Source organism: Xiphophorus couchianus, chromosome 4 (genome assembly GCF_001444195.1).
Source record: "Xiphophorus couchianus chromosome 4, X_couchianus-1.0, whole genome shotgun sequence".
NCBI lineage: Eukaryota > Metazoa > Chordata > Actinopteri > Cyprinodontiformes > Poeciliidae > Xiphophorus > Xiphophorus couchianus.
Window position 1 is genome coordinate 26,224,093 of NC_040231.1, and position 26,419 is coordinate 26,250,511.

The window sequence follows — 26,419 nt, forward strand, 5'->3', positions numbered from 1 at the left end:
TAGCTGTCAAATGCTTTTTGACATTCATGCACAACAAGTACAACAAGCTAATAATAGCCAATTAATTAGTCAGGCTAGCTGCAGACATACTCCAGACATACTTGTATGCTTGTAGCTGAAAAGTCTTGCAGTTCTGGAACTGTAACTTTTTAAACCAAAGCTTTAAACACTTGATAGTTGTCGATTTTCTTAAAACTCACCTCTAATAAACGGGCTATTTACTGTGGCCCAGTAAGTATCTTTTTGTTGGTACCAAAGCCATTGGAACCAGATTGGTGGAAAAACCCTTGTAATGAACAATCAGTGTAATGTCAGATGGCTCACACACCAGAACCTGGACCTGCTTCCCGGTTCATAACACCGACAAAAGGCTTGACCTGACTTAACCGAGAAGAACATAGACGTGTTGACATTACATGCCATGTTTCTGCAGTTGCAAAGAGCAGAAAATGACAGCTCTGGTGACTAAATTTCACCTCAGACAAAAAAACAAGTTAATCCTGCGGTGGAGTAGGAGGAATAAATTTAAGGTCAAGCAGAATACGGTAGAACACTTTAGTCTGAACCGCAGCAGTCAAGTTTCTGAAACTACGCACTCTTAACTCACGTCTTTGGTGCTCTACATCTAGTCTAAAAAAAGGAGGAATTTTTCCCCCCCTGCCGTTTATGAACATGCTTTGAGACCGTTACTTGACACTTTTTTTCCCCCCAAAAGTACTGAAGATTAAGTCTCTTTCAGATGGGCTTCAAGGTTTTACAGTCTCTTTTATGGAGTAATGGAAAGAAGATCACATGAAGCGAGCCAATCCCTCTGTGATTCCACATGGCTGGCTGATTAGCCCCCTTTTTTTTTTTTTCATTGATGGAAAACACATGGCGTCCATGCAGCTTGTTCATTTCAGGTTTTAGATGGCATGACGCTCGTGCTCGGTTTTGGAGCCGCAGCCTTGAAGGGCAGCCATCATCAGATTTCTGTCCCCTCTGGTCCCCGCCGGCCACTGACTGTTATTTAGCCTGCCAATGGAGGCTGGCTGTTCCCTTGGGAAAGTCAGAGTGTGCCTGCCAGCAGGAATGCATCGAAGGCAATGGAGGAAGATGGAGGATGGTGAGTAGCCACCACTGCCGCCGCCGCCGCCGCTGCTGCTGCTGCTGCTGCTGTGTCTCCCTCAGTGTGAAAATGAGTCCATTAATTCAGCCCCCTCCCCTTCCTCTCCCCGAGCCCTCCCTGCGCCTGTTGTCTCTGTTTGTTAGCGAGATGATTCCTTCTGTCATGTCAAAGGCAACATTATCATATCCTTGTTGCCAGGGAAACCGGCGCCGAGCAAGACAACGACTTAAAGCCGTTTGCAGCGTTTGAAGCTCGTAAACATGAAAGGTTATCTGTAGAGCTACGAGAGCTGAAACTGTGACAGATCTGGAAGGATCTTATTGTTGGCATGATTTTTTATGACTCGTGCCCCCCGCAGCCTCCCTGCCCGTCGTACTCCCCTTTGGTTGTTTGCTAAAAGATTGATTTCACTGGGACTGAGAACACGGCTAAATTCAGACAGGACTGTAACACGTTCAGTTTGTTTTTATCAAGTTCTGACCTCAGCATTGATTTCCGTTGTGTAGTCATAGAGTTTCAGGCACCTTCCACGTGTCGTTCTAGTTATTCATCTCCAAATCAAACGGGATGACATCCATCAAGCTTTCTAATAAAACATAAGAACTTTCAAAATCTCTAACCTGCCTTATCTTTTTTGTTTGTCTTGTTTTTTTTGTTTGTTTTTTCTTTTAATTCGGACCTGTTGACGAGAGGAGCAGGATGATGAATCTGCCGTTTCCCTGCCTCCAGCCTGACACTCAATTTATCATTATGATATAAGTTCTTCACTCCAATGGGCGGCTTTAACTTGCATGGAAAAGGTCAACAAGAGCAATGTTTTAATTAAAACACCTAACAGCCGACTACTGGCAAAGAAATCCCCATATTCATCTGTGTGCATACCTCCGCCAGTAACACCTGCTGATAATCGACTAGTTTTCGCCAGTTTAAATATTAAAAAGGCTCGTAATGTCATGTCTTATTAAGTTATGTGTCCTTCAGATTTTTTTATTTTTATGTTTTACAATGTATTACGTGGCTTGTAATAAATCTCATGCTAAGGTAGTTCCTTGTGCCACACAAGGTACCTTTTTTTTATATTCTTGAGCACCTGCACCCCCTAAGATTTCTATGCACGACTCTGTTATTGGTGTAAAATGGGGAAAAAAAGTACTATTAAAAAACTACAGCTGATAATGATATACTATATGCATAATAAGCAATACTTTGGCTGGTTTGTATTGTTTTGCTCATCAAATAGGTATGAAATAAACATAATATTCTTTTCTCAACACGTAGCACCCATTTCCTTCATTTTAGTTCCTGGTGTTAATTTGAGAATTGAATGATCTCCCAAGTATTTTGAAGAATATTCCTGCATATATAAATGTCTAATTTTATTTTTTGGAGGAATATTTAATGAACAAATCACTGAGTGAAAGAACAACCAACAGCTCAGCATCATAATCAGCTAATAATAAAATAACTTGCTACACTAACTCTGTTATGTATCTGTAAACAAGTCATGTTGCATCCATCTAGCCATCACATATCCATTTATGTGATGGCTAGTTAAGTATTTTGATTATTTATGGAAATCAGAATTTGACCGGTCAGTGGCAATCAAGGAAAAATGGGTTTATTCTAACCTCTGACCAATTGACTCGTCTGCATTAATGTTTATGTGCCACAGTCTCTAGTTTAATAGCCTTAATCAAGTGATGTCAGTCAGTTTTGTGTCATTTTATCTAATGTTTATGATTGTTGTTCCAAATTCATAGGGTAAAAAAAAAAACATACAACTTTCACAGTGAGCGACATTGTTGACCTTGTGGGTGAGACGTACGAAACAAATTCAAAACTGGGGATTGAGTCAACTTGAACTCGTGACCCCAGTACTTCTAAAATCCTTGCTCCCTCCCCCAGACACCACCACACAAATGCTTCTGTGTGTGTCAACTCATGGCTGCTGCTGCTGGGATCAAATGGTGGACCTTTCCCCACTGAAAACCCGGCTCGTCAAATCGCAGTCCGGTTGATCCAGTTCCACCTTTTCCTTTCGCTCCGAGGAGCGAGTGTAACAGTTCAATCCGACGCTCCTCTCCTGGATTTCCTAGTCGCTCCCCCTTGCTGCTGCTCGCCTGCTGCTGCTTGACTACATTGTATCGGTTCCCACACGAAGACGCAAACGCGGCGCTCTCTTTCGCAAACGGGCGAGCGCGGAGGAATTAACCTGGATGGAAAGCCGTTCACCGTGGAATTCATTTGCAAGAAGCCCGCGACCGACGAACCGCTTCCGCTTGGGGCTCGGGAAGGCAGCGGCGAAAATGCGCCTGGGACTCGGCTGTTTTCGCTGTTGGACGGTGTCTCGAAGTGTGATGATGGCAGAAGTCCAGTGAATCGCTGGCCTCCCCTCCTCTCTTGTGCTGGGTGTCTGGGGGAGTGCGCTGCCGCTGGTTTCTACTAGAGCTCCAGATTGTATTTAAGAGGTTTTTACTGCAACTCAGCCGCCTGCACGTTGATTTATTCTTTACACGGAGCGCACGCCGCCATGGACGGAGAGCGGTTTGGAATAGGACTGTTTAGTTAAGTCGGTAAGTTTGTCCCATTTTTAATCCTTTTCTGTCATTGTTAACATTGCTACGACTCGTTAGCCATTTAACGTTAGGAGGCTAGCTGTAACACAGCATGCAGCAGCTAGCCAGGGCTGACTGCACTCTGAGCTCATTGTGTTACAGCCTGCTAACCTGACTCTCACGGTAGTTAGCTCATTACGCCAAGCTAACTCAGTTCTGCTTGCTTTTTTTTTTTTTTAGGCTTTCTGCTGTAGTGGAAGTAGCTAAAAAAAGAGCTGCTACATTTGGGTAACTGCTAACTACATTTTTTTAGCTGGGGGAACGCTACAGTCAGTTATCCCCCCTCTGGGGACAATAACATTTATTAACTGTAAAAAAAGAAAGAAACACACATGTGTGAGTGCACTCATATTGCCCCTTTACGTGTGTGGAAACACTGTTGTGGTGAAACGTTAGCAGGACAGAGTAAGAACCGTGGGACCCCAGGGGGTCCTGAGTGGAATGGACCCACAGAAAAACTGAAAATGAAAGGCTTCATATACTCTCTCCACATGTTTCCTTTCTGTAACTGGGCCAGCTGTAGGAACAGTGTGAACATGGGTTCCTTCTGGCACTGGTTATGTCTTCAAATAAAGTCTTTATTAATGAAACTTTAAATGCCACAAAATGGTGGCTAGTGGTTAAACAAATGCATTTGGACATTTAGGACAATCTTCTTTTGGTGATTTGAGTGTTTGGGAGTAGAGGAAGTTAATCACTGTGTTAGTGTTTTGACCTGCTGCATGAACTAAACCACCATAACACCATGTCCACATTAAAGACTTAAATAAGCTGCTTTAATATACTTCTAAAAGTTCAATTTAGTCCTTCACCCAGGTTGTCACCCATTCCATATCTATATTTCCCTGTTTTGTCACTTACCAGTTGTTATTGTCAAACCTTTGCAGACTGCTTTATTTACTTGTAATGACTCATGGAGGGTTTTTTTTGGTTTTTGTTCTGATGACCATTTTGGACTGCTTTGGTCGTTTAGGGCTTTTAATTAAAGCACAATAAGTCTAACCCAGCTCTATCTGGTAGATATTGTTTATTGGTGTCACATTCCTACTTCTTGCTTGCAGAGGAGTGAAGGACATTATTTTAATTGGCAGTCGACAAAGCCAGTACAACATGTCTCCCTATAGGTTAGGAATTGACACATGGTTGGTACAAAAATGTCCTGCAGGAAGTGGGTTCAGTTCACACCCCCAAACGTTGGGCATGAAACAACCAGGACTAAATAATACCGTATTAACACCTCAAATGCTATTTGTTTCCAAATAAGAAATCTATTTGTCTTATTTGGAGAGGATATAATAACGTACTGTGTTTGTGGCCTCCAGTTTGGTTCTCTCCTCCACTAGTTCCTACCCCATTTCAAACCCACACGCCACCATTTTGTACATGATCTTTGGCATGCTGAGTGGTTTAAAGGACCTCTAATTATTAGACATTGTTTATTGAAGTCACATGAGATAAGAGTTGATAACAAATTACTTAGTCTGCGGTTGCTAAAACACAAAAGAAACCGTCTCTAGTATGAGTATGAATTGACACGCTCAGTAGGCCTTTATGAAAAAATACTTGGCTGAAATGACGGATTCTGTAAAAAGTTTAAAATGGGAAAGGGACTAAATAACCAGCCCCTAATTACAACTCAATAAAGTCTGGTCAACACAGAAGTTGAGTTTAATCTTTATATTTGTTTTTTTCCAGAAAATTCCTTTTAAATATACCGTTGTTTGCACAAGTTCTTTTTATCTATTTATCTATTAGCCATTTTGAGATATTAGTTTTCCATATGCTTATTGTATCAATGTGTTTCCATTTTGTAACTGTAAACAAAACATATCTTAACTATGTAATTACCTAACGATTTTGTATCAACTTATTTCTCCCATATCTCGGTTTCTTAATTATATTTATAATGAAGATAATCATAAAAGTAGTCAAATCTTAGGTATGACTGAATTTCTTTTGTTATATTATTGAAAACCTTATTGTTATCACTGTTGTTACATGTTAAATGATGGAAATATGATTTACTTTTACTGATGAAACCAAAATAACTGACAGACCTCTTATTGGAACATGCTGTCCCTCAGTGTGTTATAAGCCTGGTGGGGCACCAGGCTTTATTTGCCCCTCCACCAAGCTTAGCGTTGTTTGTTTTAAATAGGGTGCTTTTTACACCAGAGACGGCAAAGACAGATTAAGCTAGGTTTATAGTTGAACTGGGCGTGGAGGGGTGTGGGCACCAATTGTGCCGTCCCTTCACCACCTTGTTGCCCTCACACACACTATTTATAATACCTGCTTTTGGATCTCTGAATTGTTGTAACTAGCAACATTTTTTAGCATTCTGGTGGACTCCCCTAGCATCCCTTTCACCGGGCATATCAGGTTTTCTGTGGGAAACTCTGTAGTATTATCTACTGAACTCCCATTACCTGAATTCCTTGAAATGGAGTCAGAAAAATGATTCAATGCAATTCTATAATCAAAAAGGGTATGCTGCTTTTTCTTTTACCTGCCTGAAAAACTGTGTTGTTTTTTTTAACACCGTTAAAAAAATTACAAAAGACTGCAAAACTATGAACTGACTGTTTTCATCCTCAGAAAAACATAATAAGATCGGTAAAACGTTTGAAGTGCCTGCCGTAAAAGAAGAGCCAACACTTAGCCAAGGAGTTTCATCATACACACAAGCCATTCATGGAGAACACAATGTGTGAAAGTGTATTTTTTTTCTGTTTGAATGAGTGGTTTCTTGTTTGTGTATATAAATCCACAAGCTCCCAAAGCAATAAGAGGAACGTTGAGAAGTTTAATTGTTCTCACTGAGCTCGCTGCATTGTTGGCTAATAACATAATTGCACACGGCTATATGTTTAGTCTGTTGGCTTGTCCTACTGGACCAAAGAAACGTAAAAGAATTGAATCCACCCCATTGAACTGTTCACACCCTGTCACGCTGTGTGTCACGCAGAGCTAACGTGCGGCGAGCGTTTAGCCAGCCTTGGTAACACATTGGCAGAACTTGGCATAGCAGTCAGTCAGTATCAGACCCGCGGGTTTGTTTTAGCTTTTGCTTTTTTTGCAGAGATCAGAATTAGGGTCTTGTTCAGAAAACAATTTTCTGTGACATACAGGAAATGCCGCCTCAGTAGCGATCCACACACGGCTTTAAAAATATAAAAAGCATAAATAATTGATAAATCTGAGATCTCTCAACTGCAAAGTGCAGAGCGTATCAATTGTAGTGAGTCATCTGACCAAATAAACAGCTTTAGTGTGAAGAGCAGCATAACAGCTTTACAGGAATGAGTGTCATTTAGTTCTTGTACCTGTAATGATTAAAGCTGTTTGCAGAAGCTTTAGGAGTGGTTAATCTGTATGCATTCTTTACCAACTTGTCTGTCATTGATTTTCTACTTGCAAGGGTGTTTTATCTTCAGATTTATTACACATTCCTCCTCTCGTGTCATACTAGAATCAATACGAAGGATGGTAATATCCCAACATGAGGCCCAGAGGATTTGCCCTAAAATTGAATTCATTCATGTAGAAGGTCTGATGCTTCCCGTTGGCTGTGGCTCATCTCAGCAGTCTTGGTTTTATTTTATTTTTGTCAGCCTTCTCTACTGTCAAGAGAGCAGGTTTGTTTTTGTCCAATTGTCTTTTCAATTTCTGTTCAGCAGAAATCTTTTTTTTTTAAATTTTTTTTTAGAAGTAATGTGTGCTCATCGTGACGAAGGTGTTGGGGAGCTTTGCTTTTGTAGTAATTTGCCAGACACATCTTTATGAGTCTAACAGAGCCATCAGATGTGAGGAGAAATTAGAAATTTAGCACTTGGCGTCGGAACGCGAGCAACGCGACTCGAGCAAATCCCCGTCTTATTTGACAGTTTAACGTTGGCGACAAACAAGCTGTTGGGAACTGAATGTAAAAGTGATAGTATAATAGCTTTCTGTCTTTTTCTCAGTTGCCTTTGCAGATGTTGGCTTAAAAGTCTTCGCTCATGAAATATACATTTTCTCAAATGTGGAATTCCCCTCCCCAACTTGCTCAGTGGTGATTTTTGCAGTACAGAACCTGTTCTGCGTTGGGTTGTATATCAAAAGAAACGCAGTGGAACAAGGGAGTTTAACCATGTTTGTTTAGAGGTCTGAGGCATTAGATTAGTCCAGGACAGGAGGATTATGTTGGCTTTGTAAGGCTGCCATCATCTCATGGCCACACACCAACTAAAGGCAAGCTAAGGAAGGATTTGGCTTGTGCACACTAATTTAGATGGACTTTCAAATACCTTCAGGGATGTTAATAGCTCTTTAATATTTAGCTTTAAATAGGGGAATTGATGCATTTTTGGTCTAAAGATATAACCTTTTTGCCTTTGTTTTGTTTATAAAATTGCTGTCGTTAGTAAATGTCAAGATGCATAATTCACTTGGTGTTCATATTCAGGGCTTTTAAAAAAAAAAAAAGTTTCTACAAGCATGCAATGTTCAGGGAGAAGGTAAATGTTACTCACCGTTAATTCATATTTGATTTCTTCAGTTATTTTTTATTAGTGTCCAAAGGAAGTTTATTACCTGACATTTTTTATTATGTTAGTTGTTAAACTTTGTCTTAATTTATGTCTATTTATTGCTTTACTGCATATTTCTATTGAAAAAAATACAGTTGAGTTGGGTGGAGATGGAGTAAAATTTTTGACTATAACTGGAAATGGTATAGTTTTAGGCTAATCAGCCCTGACAGGTTGAAAATTTCTATCCAGTCTTTTCCCAGTCATTTGATATAGCTTTAAGGTCGCCATGCCAATATGCAATTCGTTGCCCAAGTTGAATCTGAGTTGGCTGTTTCTGTGAGGCTTTTAAAAATATCAGCTGTTTAAAAGTAATGCAGACAACATTTTGTAAATTTGAGTTCAGGCAAAAATCAAAATTATTCATCTGATATATATTTAACCTGCTTGTTGGGATTATTTGAATAGCTAGAATCCACAAATTCTTGAGACACTTTTACTTTCCTATTTTAGCATTTCAAACTCCAAACGTACAGACGAAGCCATCTTTGCGCTACCGCAAGAGCTAGCACATACAGTCTTCCTTGTCTCCGCTCTTGGGGTTACAGCCAATCAGCGAAAGGGACAATACATGCCTTTTCTGGATTGGCTGTTTTGCAAACTCCAGCCAATAACGTAACAACTAACCTCACATTTCATCTTCCAAAGCTGCATTTGTGTTTTGATGTTTTAAATGTTTTAGATAGCCGCAAATAAACAAATGTGAAAAAATTTGTAATAAACAAGTACACAAACACTACTACTGTACTTGAAGGAAAAATGGTTGCAGAAATTTTAGTGATGGTACAGATCTACAGGCTAAATGCAGTTCGGTTTAATATCTTTACAACATATTGTCTGCCCACTACGGTATATACGCTTGAGCTCGAGACAAACGCCTCATCAGAGAAAAGTAAGAATAAGAAGTGTTCTTTTAGTTTTGCTAATCTTTACATCTTATTCCATGTTGTTGTTGAGTGTGAGTTTTGTCGGCCATACAGTATGTGGCCGTGAAGCTGTAAAGGAATATGCAACTCTGCAGTCGTTTCTGCAGCATTGATTAGATTTCTAATTTGTGAATTGCCAGTTACAGCAGAAAAAAGAACACTGAGTGCTTGTTGCACAGTTGCTGCTTTTGCCATAAAACTGGTGATCCATCTTTTCCTGGGATGAGAGCCCAGGTTAGATTCAGCTCTCCCCCCCCACACTGGCTATAAAGATATTGTCTTTTATAGCCTGTGCACAGTGATTAGTGCAGCAGAAACGCTGTCTCATTTGCTTTTGGTTTTTAAGTATCACGCCGTGTGTGTTCTTAGAAAGAAAAGCCAATTCAAGTTGGTTGATTTTTTTTTTCCTTTCTTGTCGTCGTCGCTTTAGCATGTCTAAAACGCCACTGCTTTCAATACCGTCTTCATTCATCCTCTTATAAGCAACATGACCTCATTACTCAGCCGTGCTTCACTTGATTCTGACACTGATTATCTTCTTCCCTGCAACTCGCATATGGTAATTTTTCATCTCCACTTAATTAATTGAATATTCCACTTAAACGATTGTTGCAGAAAGCTGTTTAGTTTGTTGAAAGAAAGCAGTTTAGTGTCCTCCCAAATTCGGGAGGAAAATGTCACAGCACTTTTATAAAGATGTATTTTTGGGTTTTTTTTTGCATGTGTGTGTCGAGCTTAGTGTAGAGCATGAAAAGGGCTTTGAAGAAGGGATGTGCGGGAATGCCTCAGAGCACATCAATACTGTAGCACGGTGGCAGCGTGTGGGAGGATCTGTCCCTGTCGCCCTAATCATAGCGCAGAATCCACTGTCATCTGCCGAATCAAAGAGGCTAAAAAAAAAAAATAACGCTTGCTTCTCAGATGACACCAGCCTCACTTGTGATATTGATGAGTAAATTAGAGAACATCCGCAAATTACACAGTCGCAGCAGAGTAAAGCAAAGAAGGAGGTTTAGCTAGAACTTGAATTTCTCCGGAAAAATAAGGTCTGTTTTTAGTAAAAATCTGTTGGTGTTTACGAAATCAGTCTGGATTCATCTCACTAGCAGCACATGTTGAAACAAATGCTTTATGGCTTAACGGTTTACCTATAAAGCTACATTTTTCAAAGCAGCTTTTGCCCACACATGGTTTAGCTAAGGAAGAAAAATGTTCACATCACTAAACAAACAAAAGTAGGATAAAATCTGGAGCTGTAATTTTGTCATTTATTTCATTTTTCCATCCATAGCACAGATGTCCCAATCAGGATTTGTTTTGCTCTAAGCACCAACTCGAGTCATTTAGGATTAGGCATACGCTGATCAGACCTGGTCGGACGCTACAGTGAAGTTGATCAAATTAACTCTATCAGTGTTACACTTACTCACCAATGATAAGAGCACTGAAGTTCTTTTCACAGCACGTTCTCTGACACTTAACTCGGTTAAGAAAGCTGTTATAATGTTCTGGCTGCATGTCACCCGAAGCAACGCGGTAATATGCACAGAGTAGAATATAGTGTTGCACGCCAGGCTCAGTGGGAAAAAAAGTGGAGTGTAAACCGCATCTTATTGGCTTAAAGCTGCTGTATGCAACATTTATTAACAATGTTTTTTACTTGTTTATTGAAACTGCCACTATGTTGTGACAGTTTAACATGAGACAGATAATTTGTGAAAAAATGCCTTCTTACTCTGGTTGTAGAGGCATCTGCAGAAATGCAGCGGTCCCACTCAGAAACAACCAATCAGATCCAGGGGGCAGATCTTAACGCTGTCAATAATGCTTGTCCATGCGCCAATGGTGGAGAAAGTTACAGGAAAATTGTCTATCTGCCGTCATTGGTGGCTACGCTAACTTTCATGAGCATTCACGACAGATTCCGTTGTGGGAAGCTAGCTTTAGTGTAGCAGAGAGCAAGGATGGACTTTATGAGAATAGACGTTGCAGTGCTTTGCTTATAATCAACATCTAAAAAGTTTTTCTGTCTTCGTTTTGTATCTGTAATATTGTAAAAAAATGCTAGAGTACTCTGCCAACAACACAATCTAAGCATTGACAAAATAAATGAGAATAGCCTTGCATAATTTTTAAACACAAGTGTCTATCTTTAGTATAAGGAACAAAAAATGAAAAACTAATTTTCCATAATTTTTTTAGATAAACTGTAATTTTATTGTTCAAAATGAGGAATAATTCCTTTAAAAACCAAAGTGAAAGATGGCACAGTTAGTAGCACCATTCCCTTGAAGCAACAAGGTACTTCCGGCTTTCAGTCCTTCTGTGTGAAGTTAGCATGTTCTCTCTGGGTACAGAGAACCCAGAGAGACTCTGGTGTCCTCCCAAATTCTGACTTCCTCTCTCTGTCCATATTAAACATTCATCACGAACCTCATATCTTATAAAACTGCATTTCTTTCCTCTATTCCTCATTATTCTATCACGGCGATGAAACAGAAACCTTCATTTGGACTAGAAACGCGTGCCATGCCGTGATAAACTGCATCACGCAGTTCCTCAGCTGAGGGAAATCAATAGAAAGAACAGTTAATCTCAGGAGTAAAGACCTTATACAAGCAAATAAAGCAACAGTTCAGATGGGGGGAGAAAAAAAAACCCCTAATGGATTTGGACAGATCACGCTGCGTAGTTGCGGGGAGTGCATGTTGTTTTCTTTTGGCTTCAGTGCCATTACCATAAAGCTTATTGGCCATGATAAAAACATTTGCAGTGTGGACATTTGTCTAAACAGCTAGAGCAGCAATCTTGTAGCTTTAATGTGAGTGATTTAGACTGCAGTGATTGGTTTGAAAATAACGTGCTTGTGTTTTTAGTTCACTCAGCAACTAATGGCAGATTTGTGCCGATGTGATGACGAGGAATTTACATGGACGACAATAAAACCTGAAACTGAGCAGCTCTGTCTGTTTCTATTAAGCCTTCAGTTTCTCCCTTCCTATTGTGTTGTGATTTAGTTTGAAGGCAAAACACATTTTTTAATAAAAGGGGTTTGTAATCATACCAACAGTTAATAAGCCTTGAAAAACGACAACGGAAAAAGTACAAGATGTTCTTCTTGTGAGCTAGCTGTATTTTTATAGCCAACAGTCTAAATTGTCTACTAAAACTATACCCATAAAGTAGTTCTCAGGTTGTTAGTATTTGCTGGAGAGCGAGAGACCCAAATCTCTCCGGAGGAACGTAAACTTAGCTTTGCTGTTTATGGCTGTGAAGAGGAATACTTGGACGATCACGTGTCAAAATATGTCACACTTAAAACGATCCCGCGTCACTGTAACTTGTTCAGAAACTAGATTGGATGTTGACACAAACTGGACGAACACCACGTCTCAGAGGCAACCTGTTAGCTTTGAGTCTCAACTCGATAAGCACATTGATGCCGGAGAAACTGAGAGCAGGCAGACCTTTAGAACGGGGGAGGTTGATGGAAGATGTGACGGATAAGAGTTTGTTTATACTAGCGACAGTCGGAGGACAAAGCAAGCAAATTTGTGCTTTCTTAGTGTTCTGGGTCAAAGTGTGACTGTCCACTCAGAGCTGGATTGCTGTTTTATGACAAGGGGGTGTGTGTGTGTGGGGGGGGGGGGGGGGTAATGTTCATCCCCTTGTAATGGATGACACGATGGTCACGGTGGCAGCAGTTGTTTGAACAGGACCGTCGGATGTCTGAATAAGGTAAATATGTTTAAGCAAACATGCGGTGTTGCCCTTAGTGATGCAGGCTAATTGTACTATATAACCATTTTGCAGCGCCAGGTGTTTCTGACTCCATTTGTTCAAAGTAGAGAGTTCAGAGGTGAGGAATGAAAACTCAGGCTAAGCAAACATCCACTGCCAATGAGGTGTTACAACGCTAAATTGACTTCACTTATATAGTCCTTTCAGGTTTGCTCTGCTAGTCAGTTACCCATCTGCAGACCAAAATACACACTGATACACATAAAACACAGACCAGAAGATGCGGGGGTTAAGTGTCTTGCCTGAGGGCACTTAGACATTTAGTGGTGGGCAACTGTCACCTCAGTTCAACCTAAATGTTTCAATTCACATTTTGCATCTTAGTACCATCCTCAGATCACCATTCAGTAAACCAAAGCTACCTTTTAAGTGGTAAATGCTTTTAACCAGTTTGGATCGTCTCTGGGTTAATTTGTCTACTTGCCAACTCTGAAACCTGATTTTATACCCATCCATTTCTACTTCATGATTTCCATTTTGTAGCTGTATGATGTTAGTTTCAAACCCAGGCACGTTAAACTGTTTATTTTTCACTGTATTTATTTATTTTTATGAATTTTCTCAGTATAAAACTGACCAAATTTCTAAAAACTTTGTATTACTCTCTATTCATTTATTATCGTTCTGATCTTGTATAAACCCATTTCATTATGGTAGAATATCTGTAGAGCATAATTACTTATCGAAGCAGGCGTAAAACATCAAACTGACATGCTCTGTAAGAAACCTCCTTCTGTAGTCTTCATTTTAGCCGAGATAATGTTGAACAACTGCAATGTCTACATAAACACTTGCTTAGTTTAGATTTCATTTGCTTTTTCTCTACAGTCTTAATTTACCTAGATTTTAACCTGGCCTTTAGAATCCAATATTAGTGAGTACTATCTGTAAACATGAGTATCTGTCTTAGGCCTGGGTGAAAAATCAGTTTTATTGATAAAATGTTCTCTTTTTGAAGATTTGATTCTTGGAAAAGTTGGATTTTGTCCCCCCCCCATCAATGCACTCTTGCATTTTCACAGTTCATAATGCTGTCATCTCACCCAAGAACCATCATCTTGTTTGACAAATGTGTTCTTCTATCTATTTCTGCTTTTATTTCAGTCAACTCATAAAAGAAATTAATATAAAATTCTTTTTTTAAACTACATATTTTCTGTCATTTGTAATCACTTTAAGGAAAAAATGTGAGGGGAAGTTGATGGAAATCTGATTTGGTATGAAAGAAAATATGAGATTTTATTTCTAAACCATTTCTCTCAGCCCTAATCTGTTTGTAAATTTTGACATTATAACAACAGTTCCCAGCATTTCTAAATCATGATTCATAGGTTGAAATCTGCAAAGGTTAAAAACACAGCAAGTCACTTATTTAATGTTTACTTACTTTATGTTGAGCCTTCTTTTTATGCAACGCCATCTTACTCCAAGTTCAATACTTGACAGCTGGGATACCTCCGTGGTAAATGCGGTTCTCTAAAAATAACTTCTTGGAGATTTTTGTGCCTTCTCTGATATCGTTGCACACCTCACTGACACTAAAACTAGCTAACTTAGCTGAGGTTGTCTTCTTTCACTCAAACATCCACATGGAAGAGTTTTTAGAGCAACTTGCTAGCAGATCATTAAAGTAGGTTCACTACTACTTCATCTCTTTGCCGTCTTGTATGCTTGCAGTTTCTGTCAATTTGTACTCAAATATTTGGAGTCTGAAACTATGCGATCTACAGAGAGATGTTCAGCCCAGATAAAGGAAATATGGTGAAATGACTGAAGTAAATATCTACCAGCTGGTCAAGTATAATGTCTCATATTTTTGTATTCTGTTTTGCATCAATGTTTTCTGTAGATCCAAAGCTTGTCCAGATTGTTTCTTTTACTAGTTCTGAAAAGTTCAGCCAAATCAATTTTGCCTTTCTCAGAACATTTGACTTCCTATTAAAAGGGACACAGCAACAAGAAATCGTTCTTCTTATATTACCAGAAACTGGTTGTGACATTATCAAGGTGCTAAAATGTACTAAAAGATCTGGAAGCTGGTTCCAAAAAGCCTTAAGGCACAAGTACATGTGTCTGATTTTTATTGCCGTTCAGAGTGGGACTAAAAATGCCATTTTATCATGACTGAGATGTAGCGTGCCATCCTCTGCTCCCTGACGCACATTTTCCTGCCTTTCAAATGCCAGCAGTGATTGAGTGTGTACACATGTCAGCACTTACTGTCAGCTGTTATTGTCAGCTTGTGCGCTTTTTACGAGCAATATTTCAGTTGCAAAATAATTCTCCTTGGCTGCGTTTGGAGGGAGAGGAAGAAATAAAATAAAGCCATTCGGACTGTTAATGCTCTGTTAAACGTTCGGACCGTTACGCCTGGTCACTGATGAATTGGGTCTAAATTATTGCATTCCATGTCGATGTCATTTTTGAAATGTGGCACTGCTGCTGGGACTTGAAGTGTCAAAGTGTTGATACTGCAGGAAGCTCTGCTTCTTTGTGACTCTGCCTCTTTGTGCAGCTGCTTGGAGAGAGTCAGGCAGATATGTGGGGTTAATGGTCGTCCATGCCCTTTCTCTAGTTAGACATTCACATGGCAGCAGCACAGCTGCCCATGGTACAAACAGTAGTCCAGTATATTATTCACTCAGTAGTTGCCTGGTGTCTTTTCATAGACTTTCATAGACTTTTCATAGACTCTACAATAATTTGGAGCCTTTTTGTCTGTGATGCTTTTCTGGTTTTTAAACTCGCATGAGAATAGATTCTATAAGAAGAAAAGTAACGATTTGTTTGTGGACCCCCACAGTTGAACTGAATACTGTTGCCTGCCCACAATTAAACTAGTAACTAATAAACTGTAGATAAAAAAAAAAAAAATAGTTTCTGCTCTGCAAACATTCACAGTATTGTTTGCCAAGAGACTGAGCGCTTGTTTGCCTCAAGCGTTGCTGTTTCACAACTCTTCCTTCCTAGTAATGAGTTAAGATAACAAAGGAGCCTTATTTAAGTATATTAAATTTCTTTGTTCCAACATAGTTTAATCATGTGGTTTCACAGTATTAAAAAACAACTTGATGCACATATGTGGAAGAAATATAGTCTCAATAGAATTTGATTTTTTTAACATTAAATTAATAACAACATTATTGTCGTTATGGACAATTTTGTCTGTTTTATTTCAAAAACAAAAATTTCATCTATAAAGATGCACCTATAAATGTGATGACCTTCTGGTGACTTGAACTAAAGCAAATCAGCACTAGAGCGTGTCGATTTGCTTTTAGCCTATCAGATTACACTCCTTTGATCATGTGACCTTTATGCGTTGGATTGGGCCAACGCATTGGTTGTTCTGGTATTGATATCTAAACTATAAGGGGAAGTTTTTGTTTTATTTAGTGCTCTACTTTTTCTGTGTGTATTAGGGATAGGGAAAATGGACTTAAAATGTTCAATATTTTGAGCTATTTGTTGCACTATTTAATAAGTGTTCAGTTCAAAACTAGTCTTTTTTGTACATAGTCTGACCAACACAAATATTGTTCTAAAAATATCCATCATTAAATATTCTACTTCATCACAACCATTGGATAAAGTAGTGCAGTTGTGTCACTAAGCAGCTCACAATATTTGCATATAACCCTATTTTCAAATATATTCATATTAAATATTAATCCCCTGGAACCAAAGGTGGGTAAATAACAAAATAACAAGCATACTGTCGGTTTTTATTTTTCGCAAACATTGAGTTTTTATGCTAAATCACAATTTTTGTCCATTATTATGCAGACAAGTTTAGAATTAGTATTTGCAAAATTATACATTGGAGTATTTCATTGTTGAGCAGATTTTAAATAAATAAATAAATTTGATTGATGGCAATTTTTGTAGGACATTCTGATACCGACTGTGTTCTTTAGGACAGAGTCAGTGGACTTGGTGTTGATTAGTTCGTATTTTATATCCAATATAAAGATTCTTCACTGCATTTATATGAAGATTGTGACTTTTCTTTGAAAGTGTCTCCTTTCGTTTTGTCTCAAAATGGCTGTAATATAAAAGATTTTTTAGTATTAGCATGAAGTGGCAGCTGCTATTGACATCATCGCCCGTTTTGTTGCACCTAGCTAAAAAGCATGTTCAGTGAACAATTTGGCTCGTTCTAAAGAAAATAAACGTTTGCTCATTACTACTTGTGGAAATGGGGAACTATTTGTCATGAACATTTTGCATGGGAATCTAATGCATTTAGTCTGCCACTGTATGTGTCGGGTCAAGCACACTTCAGTGTTCTTTGCTTGGCAAGGTGAAAAGCATCTGTTTTAGGTCACGGTATGGGCAATCAAGAGTACCTCCATTAAATAGTGTTGGGGCCTAGCTAAAGTCCTGCTAACTGGAGGCAGTCGGGCGTGACGGTCACGCTCATATTCCACGGTGAGGAAGAGTTTCACCCTTTGTGGTTTGCCAAGCCCTGCAAACCCAGCCTACTGCTAATTCCTACCACTGAAACTTGCTTGGAAACACAGACTGGTTTCTATTAAACAACTGAGTGATTTTAAATTTGAGACTGTTTTAAACAAAAGGACCGATGAGCTGTTAAAGAGATCCCATCACGTTTCAAAACTGCAGATAAGAATGGGAAAGATGGGACCTGGTATCTTTGTAACTGTATAATATTTAGCTCCATTCAGGGAAAAATTGAGCTGTTTTTTCTCCCAACTACAATAAAATTGATTTTTAGAAATAACACTGTTTTTTTGGGGGGGGGGGGTTCACCATAGTTTATATACTTTTATTTCCAGTCTCTCTATTGGTTTGATTTGACTAATGAGCTTCAATTTATTGTTTGTATAATTATTTTAATACACGATCTTTAGAAAAAACCTGCTACAATTCATTAATTGGCCCAATATATCACTTGTGTGTTTTTTTTTGTTTTTTTTTTTTTTAATATTCTGTAATTAAAACTTGTAGCACAACAGGGTGAGGCTGAACCAGATTCATTTCCAACTCTACTTTGTTTGGGACATTGACTGTGGTGGTGTTACCTATTTCCTTTTTGTAAGAGGAAGGGATGGTCTCGCTGTAATGTTTCGGTCACAATCGATGACCTGCCAAATTCTTGAAGGAGTGTCTCATTTTGTACTGGAATGTTATAATTGCTGCTATGACTTTGAATTGAGTGGCTATGAATAGAGCGAGGCATATGACTAACACTAAGAAAATGGCTTAATAGTGAAGTCTTTGCTTAGCGTAGTTTGGAACGATTGTGTTTGTCAGATTACAACACAAGACGTTAACACCACTTCAACTCAAAGTTTCTTGTGGCTTTTGACTAGTAATACATATTTAAATATTTAATAACGTTCAGTTTGTATTTGTACATTTTTAAGTGTTAATATTCTGACAAACGATTTGAGGTCAGCATTGCTTATTTGTACTGTGTTTCATATTTGCCAAATTTTTCTTTACGACCATGGGTTTTGTTTACAGCTTGCCAATTGAAAGATCAAATATGGTCTTTTACCATTTTTTTTTTTAGCTAGTACTACCACTAAACGGTTTGCTTTAATGCACCACTCAAACTTATTAAAATGTTACAGAACTGTTAGCACTTGCTAAGTTCCTGTCCACAGCGGACCCTTCACACAGAACAGAGACTGTGCTACAACTTAAAAGACCCATTAAAACAGCAATTTGAGCATGCACGAACTTGAAATGAGGTTGGAATGGTTTGTTAAATTTGTCCAGTGTGTTGACAGCTTGAACTTGGCCATCAAAAAGCTAAAAGACAGGCTTGATACCCGAGATGTTGGAGTTTTTCCGGCTCAACATATACTTTTCGTGCTACATCCTAACGAAGTCAGAGTCATGCCACAGCAGAGCCTTGAAGGATGACATGATTGTTATATCGTCATTGCAAAATTTGCATCACAAAGCACTGTTCAGAGTGCAATAATTGTCGGCCAATAAATTTCAAGTGTCATGAACTTGCATTTTCATGGTAATGTAGAGTTTAGATTGAGCCCAAAGTAAACCTATTATTTTAACTAAGATTTTACTGCTTTCGTTTTTCAACCATTTCAGTTAGCAGTGTACCTTCTCTCGCTTTTAGCTGTTTAACGTGTTTTAGCTCCACCTTGTCTCTTGTTGTAACCGCATAGTGAGTCTAATGCCAATCATATGGGATGTGTGATTGATGAGAGTGGGAGTGATGAGAGGGTGGGGCTTCGTGCACATGCAGTGGGGCTGCGTTTGTTATAGTCTGATACTTATTTTCTTTATTTCCTCAACAGGTTGAAACTATCTACTTCTCTATTTGCACTATAATAAGTAAATTAGCGCAACACACCTGAAACATTTAGCCAGTTGGAAAGGCTCACACGTGACGCAAATGATTTTGTCCCAAATTTTAAAGATCATAGGCATAGAAGCAATGGTGAGAAAGAGAGGAAAGGAGAAATTAGGCTTGTATTGTGATATTTACCAATGTTATCGCAAGATTTTCTAATATTGTGCAGCCCTAATCAGAGAGGCTTTTGTGGTAGAGTCATAATATGAAAATGCTTTTTGGGGATGAGAAAGAAAGAAGTCAAACCAATCTGGGTCAGTTGAAATATCTCCTCTGATACTATTGTATTCCATTACTCAGTCTTTGTCTTCATGTCTATAAGCTCTCTGCAGACAGGTATATTTACATATGAACCCAGCAACACAGATGGACGCTGTAATGATATATAATCAGCCTTTAAACTCCACCATGCACTGAGTGAGCCTCCTTTACAACTGACCCACAAATACAAACAAACGCTCCACCACGGACGCTTCTGCCGTTACCACGTCAACCTGCATTCAAACCGAGCGCTTCAATTATAGACCGGCGAGAGCTCAGATAATTAGAAGTGTTCTGAGAATCTTGGTGACTGCTTGTGTAATTCAGAAACGGCCGTGGAGTGGAATGGCTCAGCATGCTAATGGAGCTGCTCCTGTTTCTGCTCCAGGCCCCTTTGAACGCAGGGAAAATCAATCTGGCACCTTGTCTGAGTTTTTTTTTCTTCTTCTTCTTCTTTCTTTTTTTAACACTAGAGCTTCTGTGTGGATGTTCCTTTCATCTGCTCCAACAGAAGTTATCATAAATACACCACCACTGGATTATTTATTTGGACTCTCAGGAAAACAAATATGCAAGTTAAAGTTGATTCCAGATTTATTCCTTTTTTCCCCCCCTAAAAGTACAATTAGTTATTAAAATACAAGTGCAAGTTCTTGTTGAAAGACATGTATGTAGGGAGATGAGGACGTTTTACTTTAAATGTTATTGTCTCAGTTTGACTACAGGTTACATTAAGACAAAGCTGCCTATTTAATCCCTGGAAGCAAGTCTTTTTATCTGTAGATATGGCCATCAAAGGAAGCAGAGTTGATTTTAACAAGGGAGGGAAAAAAGAGGCTAATTAGTTCTGCCATTTTCATATTTTCAACTTCTTGGTGATCATTAAAAGAAGAGACTTAAGCACACAACATAATTGCAGCATCTTCTAAAACCAGCAGACGATAATCTGACATGTCACCTCGAGATGTTTGTCTAACTCCAGCCCCACATTTACCTCATTAGCACTGCTCTGAAAAATAGATGACTGCCACTATAACTTATTTTGAAGTTTTAGAAAGTTTACATTGCCACTGAGGCAATGGGACTAATTGGCTGAGTTACATTTATATCTATCTATCTATATATACTGTATATATGTGCTGTGTCTGCTGTTTTGACAGTCCTCCTATATTTTTATTGTTGCACTAATGTGAATGCATCTCAATTTCTAGCAAACTCTTCAGAAATGATCGTACATTAATTTGGCATGTCTTTTAAAAAAGAAAGGCATTGATATGTTTGTGCAAGTTTAAGAGGAGTTTCAGTTGTTCCACAGCTCATGAGGAATATGAGGCCAATGGACCTTATTAATTTTGCTACTAACCACAGCAAACGATTGAAACTTACATCCCAGTCTAATACCTGGGTATACCTGGGTTCTCCACTCATGTATTTGTACTATTGAGAAAGTTTGGTTAAATATACAAATTATATGTCACCAGAAAATATTGAGAAGTTGTAGCACTAACTCATTAAGTTGTCACCAAATCCGGGACGTTGGAGCACATCGCTACAGTTTTATAATTATAAGTCTCTGAACAGCTTAGCACCACATTACATTAGACATCTGCTGTCATTGCTATATCACTCTTCCAGACATCTCAGGTCTTCTGCTTCTGCTCTGCATCTCCAGAACCAAACATGGAGAAGCAGCATTCAGCTGCTACGCACCACAAATCTGGAACAAACGTCCAGAAAACTGCATAACAGCCGAAACACTGACTTTTCTTCAAATAAAGATTACAATTCCACCTTTTTAGAGTCGCCTTTGATTAATAGTAAGTAGAACATCGATCAACATATTTGATGTGTCTTTACTTGATGATTTTGAGGATGGCTTTTGACATTATGTGATGTTTATTGCTTGTTTCTTAAGTGGTGACAGTATGATGGTTTTATAATGTTTTTACTGCTGAAAAGGTTGCTGAAATGTGCTATGCAAATAAATTTGTATTGATTAATCTAGTTTTATCAAAGATTGACTGTCTTTTTAGGATTACAGCTCTGCTGCAATCGAGCTAGCGTTTTTTTTTCTCTCGAATATAACACAAGCAAACTGGATTTTGAAGTGTTTCTTTTGCAATCACAGCTCTGGCTAATAGTTGTGCTGTTTTTTTGTGTGCACATCCTCGTGGGCAAAGTTTTGAATATGCATGATTGATTCTCACTCAAGTCTCCAGCTCTCAAAAGACGTTAGATGAGATTTAAAATTGTTTTGGGAGGGGATGAGCTTACAGAAAACCAGAGACTGCTCAGTGACTTGTGTAAATAGTCTAAAAGTTGTGCACAGACTCTTCTTGAGAGGAAGAGAAGACGCAGTTTCTCGAATGCTCCATTCTCCTACGGTTATTAAATATTGCACATTTCAATACAGGTTTGCAAATAATTATATGCTAAATTCATTCAGTTTCTACTTGTAGCCTTGTCAATAAGAGAAACATTATGGATGTTGGTTATTTTAAAACACAAAACGGCTTTTTGGATTCTGTTCTGATGCAAGAATGATGCAAGAGACTGACAGTTTTCTTTTTTCTGGTGGTGAAATTATTAACCAATGAGGAATCCAGCTACCCTACAGACGTCTGATTCCCATCACCTGGATTGGCTGGGTGCATTTCTATTCTGGTAACCAGCTCAACCGCACAATCCAATTACATGAATGAAGGTTTCTGTTGAGCCTTTCCAGATAAGGTGTTCCCTTTTGCATGACCTACAGAGAAAAAAGAAAGATGTTTTACAAGTTGAGTCATTGTGTTTGCTTACAACTTTCATTCCCCATCAGAAAACAGTTTATATGGCTATTATAAAATAATTAAAAAAAACAATGACTTTATGCCGATATCATTAGTTAACTAGGACACTAAGCAACACAGTTGACAGATTTCACTGGTTTGCTTTGATAGGGCGTCAAATCACAGATCTGACGTCTGCATTTCACAGTAAATGAAGACAGGATATTTTCATTCTTATGCTATCGTTGCTGCGGTGTGTCAAAAGAAAGCAGCAATGTTTTATGAAAACATATTGTAAATGGGGCTTTTCTGGCACTGAGCACTTGGTAGGAACTAAATAAGGTGTACATAACATTTTATGTCTCACAAAAGGTAAACCCTTTAAGGCCAGTGGTGTCCAAACTTTTTTTTACGTGGGCCAAAGTTGGAAAGTTTGAAAGTACGCAAGCTCTATAATTTATATAATATATAATTTATATTAAATATTTTTACGGCTCAGCGATAGAGTAAAAATGCAATATCTTAAGGAAAAATATAGTAGAAAAGAACATATTTCAGGTAACAAGATGTGGATTTGTCATCAAACACTAAATTTTCCTACTTAGCACTTTGGGCAGGGGACAGTGTCTAGGGCCCTATGAAAGCCATTTTATTTTTCGTTTCATTCCACTTTTCCCATTTTTATTTCTCTGAATTCCAATTTTTTCCATTTTAACCATATTTATTTACGATTATGGAGGTAATGAAAGCAGTTCAACAAATCCATAGCCAGAGATCCACATTTGCTGTTATTCAGGTTTCACAAATATAACTGCTGTGGTTCAGCGGAGCATCAAATAATTTTAGACGGTATTTAAAAGTTTTTTTGCACTGTTTTTTTGTTGTTTTTTAAAGTACTCAAACATTCGGCACAAAACAAATAACCATGTTTTCATAATTTATAAAATCTCAGTTTTGGAGTTTAACTGGACACCAAAATACATCTCACAGGAAAACCAGCAAACAGTAAAACCTTCCATAACAATCAGAGCCTTGGTTTATTTTGATTTCTGTTAATTGTATTTTATCTGTTTTATTCTTCACTACAAATGGCCGTAACATCCTTGCGCCACCAGTCAATTGGTGCTGACAAAACTTAAGTTCAACCATGTTAACTTTCCTTCTGTGTTTTCTGCATTGTGGAAATCATAGACTTCTAATTATCTTTATCCTCAGATCCAGTGAGGACTCTTAAGTCTTTCTCCAAAGCCATCGCCACTAATTTATGTCAAATATGTTGAGTAATTTGATGAGTCACTCCTGCTAACAATAACTTGTTTGATGACCCAGTCCTGAGACAGAACTGCCAGTGGGTGGATGCACCGATCAGGCTTTTACTTGCTGCTACAGATTTTCCTGCTTCTTTCATCTCAATTCCTGAATGAAATGTAACAAACACTGAACAAGAAGTGCCACCGGTTCTTTGATTGAAATGGTAGTTCTGTATCCAACAGAGAATGAAAAGAATACTAGATTACTGCAATTTACGGATCAAAGCATGTGTTCCCAACCTTTATTGGATTTTTATTCAACTTAAAACATGAATCAAAGAGTATGCTGTTTGATGATCGGTTTACACACTGAAAAAGTGTGAATGTCAGTTTTTGAACATTTGGAAGTGTGAAAGTAATGTAGGTGATCCCCATCTGAATGATTTGTGGTTCATTGGTTGACATTAAGCCCCAAGTCAAAGGACTTCAAAGTGCCAAGGCACTTTGTTATTCCGTTGACATATGGTTATAAAGTACATGTTCTTAGATCCTTCATGTCAATCCAGCAGATTAAAAGCTAAAGTTCATCAGGAAGAATTTGGCAGTTATTTGCCCATTAGCGTTGTTTCCATTACAAGTGTGTGCAAAACTTTGTCTATTGCAATAAATAAGAAATGCAATTAGAATCATTTGAATAAGTTTGTTTACGGGATGAGTCATTAAAAACATGCCTCGCCCTCATCCTCTTACCACTTCCTGACATCTACTTCGTCGTTTCTGCCAGTAGTAACATCTGGCTGTTAATGACTTGTGTGATGAGAAAAAACTGTTTCCTTTGCAGTTTTGCGTAATACATTAATTTTGATACAAATGAAAAACCACCTTGTCCCAGCATTTTTTATCCAAAAAACTGTTTTTCCTGAATTGGCAAGGTTTCCATTATGTACATTTATTTTCGTATTTCCAATTCATGCCGTTAATTTGTCAATGGAAATGCAGATAGTGTGCAGTTTAGTTAAAAATGTATCTATGTATTATGTTGGGCTGAACAGTATCAGGAAAACGTGTAGTTGCAATACTATGGCTGAAAATTGCAACAACTGTCTAGATTATGTCTAGATTATGACTAACCCACATTTTCTGCACTCTTATTTTTCTTTGCTCAGATGGTGGAAAATCTACGAAATACTGCACCTAAGCAGTCTTTTACCATTGATGACCTGTTTCATAGATTCCTTGGAATGAATAGACTCAAACTTTATAAACAAATTTAAATCATCCAGTTTACTTCTCTCAACTAATAACCATGTTTCTTGAGTAAAATTACATTTCAGAACCCAACAGTAGGTCTCCAAACTGTTTATTTTTCCCGACCAGTCAGTAAACCTCTACATTCTCAATTTGAAAGAATATGAAGTTGACAGAAGATAAACAAACTGTCTCTTTGCTCCTGCCCTTTGGTTTATTGTTTCAGTAACGCGTGGGAGGAAGGCTCTGGCCCAGTTCCTCGTGAAAACGTATCGTCTGACTAGTTGGAGTTGGAACGACGCATAGCACCGCAACTACGCAGGGCATGCATTTCATATTGTAGAGAGATTAAAATCTCCCGTGATTTCTTCTCCGTTTGTACAAGACAATTAAAAGTAACTTTACCGAATCTCCTCTCTGTCCTTAATAAGATTTGGAGCACTTGGGAGTAGACATGAGAAATGATAATTGTGAGTGGCTTTGTACCTCAATGAAAAAGTAAAAGCGCAATGAGACTGTAAGGTCTTTTATAATTCTAATCAGACCAGCTACCATAGTGAAGAAAAGCCAATAAAGCTTTCTTTGCAAATATCCAACTCTTGTTTTGTTACTTGATATATTCCAAGGATTTTCAACTTTAACATTTAACAATAAATGTTTTTGCCTCATCTTGATATTGGGAGCATCTGCCATCATATTTAGTTAAGAAGTTGGAGCTCTTTATTTTGATGCTAAGCAGTAAATATAAACTCTACACTGTTATTTGAAACAAATGCTGTCTGTCATAAGCCGCTATGTTTTTTGGTTTTGATTTATTGCTTTTATGTGGTTGCATTTGAGTCCTTCAGTTCACCACAGTTGATGCTAGCAGTGACTTGTTGTATTCTCAGAAGCCTTATTGATCTACAGCTATTTCTTTGAAACAGTGTGAGGGTTCAGTCCACTTTAAGCAAACTCTTGTCCATTTGCCTAGAAAGTCTGGTTCGTTTGGGGAGTCAAACTTGTTTGGACCAAAAAACATCTGGTCCGCCTAAAAACCTAGGCCTTGGTTCAATTAAAGTGAACTCTACCATGTCTCGGGGATTCAAGTGGACAAGAGGCCGATCCAAAAGCAGGAAGCAGACTATAGCGCAGGGCATTCTGGGTAAATACAACCAAAACAAATGTGTGAGTTTGATGTTTGCTAGAAAATAGCCCCTGGTATTTAACCAAAGACAAAAGAGAAATCCTACAAAATTTGATGCTACTTCATTTTTGTTTACATTTTGTGAAGAAGGAAATTGAGCTCATGTCTTCTTCTGAGGTTTTTGTTGTTTCCTTCAGTACTTCTTGGTGCAGCGGCCCCACAATATAAATAAATTTTCATATTGTTTGGTACAGTGCATTGTGAAAGCTAACCACACCAGCTAAAAATGTTACAAATGTTGCAATTTTGTTCCCCAATCAAAGCAAATGTACCAGACTGTCAGGTTTGGAAACACTCTTAAAAAACCGGGGAATGGCCTTGGTTCTTTTTGTT

The 26,419-nt window shown here is 38.3% G+C and overlaps 1 protein-coding gene across 1 annotated transcript in view; it reads left to right on the top strand.

Annotated features, from left to right (window-relative positions):
- The first annotated feature begins 3,196 nt into the window (after positions 1 to 3,196).
- Positions 3,197 to 26,419, top strand: part of znf609b (zinc finger protein 609b) — a 94,747-nt gene continuing 71,524 nt past the window's right edge. Inside the window, exon 1 of the mRNA XM_028014303.1 lies at positions 3,197 to 3,681. The gene's annotated coding sequence lies outside the window, so the exon portion shown is untranslated. The remainder of the gene's footprint in view (positions 3,682 to 26,419) is intronic.